The 2,907-nt window shown below is 32.0% G+C and overlaps 1 protein-coding gene across 1 annotated transcript in view; it reads right to left on the bottom strand.

Annotated features, from left to right (window-relative positions):
* The window catches only part of LOC119429182 (cAMP-dependent protein kinase catalytic subunit PRKX-like), a 16,131-nt gene that overhangs the window by 2,144 nt on the left and 11,080 nt on the right, over nt 1–2,907 (bottom strand). The window lies entirely within an intron of this gene.

Raw genomic sequence — 2,907 nt, 5'->3', positions numbered from 1 at the left:
TTTTACACAGATACACAAACTGATTAAAGTCACCTTTGGGTACCTTAAATCCCTTTGGGGACTAGTCATTGTTTTATCTACAGCTATTTCAAAACATATGTAATATGAACAAAACAGTGTACTACAAATATGCAACCTTGTATTAGTTTATATTGACCTGGCCAGTTGTTCTCGACTTTTGAATTGGGGAAACCTTGCCTAATACAACCCTAAAAGAAATGTTGCACAATATACTGTACAAGCAGCAATGCAAATGTGAAGACATACAGAAAGTACTCTAGATCATCAAGATTAAAATTTCCTTTTATCTTTAAGAACTCTATTGTTTAGCTTTGTGCCAAAAGTAGTTTTTATTTTACCTTAATTTGGTTCATAGATCTGTTATCCAGTCTGAAGTTAGATAATCTGCACAAACTCAAAGACCACTGTTTGAACCAATTCTGAGCCACTTCTGTTAATGTGTGATCAACTCTGTTTTAGTTCACACAACATACTGACATAGTTGGGCCTCTGACATTGATGTTTTACATTTTACTTCTGCTCAAGCACAGCACTTGCATATGATTTTTTAATTGAATATTTATTTATTGAATATGTTTACAAGATGTTTTCCTAAAAAAGTATTCTTCTATATCACCCTCTTGAAATATTTTTTTTCAATAAATAAAAATCATAAATAAATGTATTTTCATTTTTTATATATATAAATTCTTCCTAATTTTTTGTAGTTTAATTTTTTTAACTAGTGACCAGCCTATTGGATTTTATGGACCTGTTTCAGGCTACAGATGATTGGTTAAATCACTATGTTTTATATATCAAAATATTTTTTCAAAATGTTTAACAAATTTATAGTCTTATTTCAGATTTGTTTAGTATTAAATCATGTGAAATTTGAGACTTAATGTCAGCCCAAGAAATACAAGCAAAAGAAAAATAATTCCAACAATAAAATGCTTAGTAACTTTTTACTAAATTTCAGAACACTGTTGAAATGCTCTGCAGTTCAAATAAACATTGGAAAAGAGCATGAGTCATCAGGACAGGCTTTGGGCAACAAAAATACACTTTCACTGGCTAAAAAGTGTTTTGTATTCAACATATTCATTTCAAGTATTACATCAAAACAAAAACTACAATCATTATTTGGCATACAATTCAATTCACACATTCAATTTTTGATACATTTTTTTAACACCAGTCTAGTTTCAGTCCTTAAGTGCATAGGGTTCTGCATTGACGCAAGTGTCTTTACCAACAAAAAAAGATAGTCTAATAACTTTTGAGGTAATTTTCAGTGAAATTGTTATGAATAGTTAGTACCTTGTCAGCTGTGACATCCATCATAGAGCACAAAGTATGTAGAAAATAGATGTCTTTGTCAAGGCTAGGCAAATGGTTAACAAACAAGGTGTTTTTTTATTCTATAAAACAACTTTCTCAAAAACAACACACTTGTGTCAAAGAATGCTACATTACCCAATATTAAACCCTTAAACTTTTGGATGGCACCATTTTTTGTTAATAAAGTTTGTCACTTTATTCTCAGTTGATGTCCATATTACTATGCATATGTTTGTGTGCAGAGCATAGATAGACCATGCATATACTACTGATGCGAAGGCTGCTGAATGTATTATTCTACCAGAAGATGAGCAAACTTTTGGACTGACTAAACGTACTTATCAGTCAGATTGATACATTTGCCACTTCATCATTACAGGCAAATAAAAGTTTATGCTCAGCATACAAACTGAAAAACTGTCATGCAAAAGTGCATTGAATTTAATTAACTAATGCAAATTCTTTCACATCTGTGTGTTATTTTTGAGGAAGTAGTTTTGCAAGTCTGAAAAAGAAAAAAGAAAAACTGGTACTCATTTGGCTACCCAGTAGCCTAATCCAGATGAAGACATAAGTCTTTCTCCATACTCTGTGATCCATGACTGATGTTTCAGCAAATAAGATACCAACTATTGAAAACTATTTTGACACATTATCACTTCAAAAAATGTTCAGATGATCCCTTTTCTGCTCAAACCTCAAATATTACATCAAGAAAAGCAGCAGAGAAGAAAGAGGAGGAAAAGGTGCTATCATTAAAAAAATCTACTTACTTGATTAAATTTAATACAGCATGTCAAAATGTCTAAACTAGGCTGAAAATCACAAACTATAATAATTCTTTGGCACAAGCCAGTCTCTTCAAGGCAGTGATCCGGTTTCTGACAATTTTTTACCCAGTCCAGTTTCTGTCCTCAAGTACATTTGGCTCTGCTTGATGCACTGAAGGAAGTGTATTTTCTGAGGTACCTTGCATGTGTGGACGAAATTCATCATGTGTTTTTCAACCGCACGAACCTCTGTGTCTTCCCACTTATGTTTAGCATTCTCCCAGTTGCCTGTGAAGAACAAATGTAAAGACCATACTATTTTTAAAAAAATCAGTGTTTATCTAAAACATAGATGGCATACATTACTTCAGAACACTGCAAAAGCTGTGTATAAAAATATTGTATTCATGTTAAGAAACCCCCCACCCTACATTAGATTTAGAAGGGGTTTGGACAAAATGGATTCACAGTTGAATATTCAAATATTTTTACTAAATTACTAGAACTGTAGTCAATAGGTAGAAAGAAATTGTTGATGAAGATGATCATCATCATTCATGCTTCTGTCTGGTATCAGTTTATTGTAATTTTTCTCTAAGAATTCAATTGCAGCTCACATGAGGCAGAGAGGTGACAGCATGCTTGCAAAATGTAATATGTCTGCATATTTATAATATTTGTTTTTCAATTATCCTGTTTTTTTTCAATTCAATTCAGTTTATGTAGCACCAAGTCACAGCAGAAGTCATGTCAGGGCACTGAACAGAAACATTCATATATAAAAATAATAATT

Source organism: Nematolebias whitei, chromosome 24 (assembly GCF_014905685.2).
Source record: "Nematolebias whitei isolate Nwh7 chromosome 24, NemWhi1, whole genome shotgun sequence".
Lineage (NCBI taxonomy): Eukaryota > Metazoa > Chordata > Actinopteri > Cyprinodontiformes > Rivulidae > Nematolebias > Nematolebias whitei.
The sequence above is the reverse complement of the archived record's forward strand: the minus strand, read 5'-3'. Positions and strand labels throughout refer to the sequence as shown.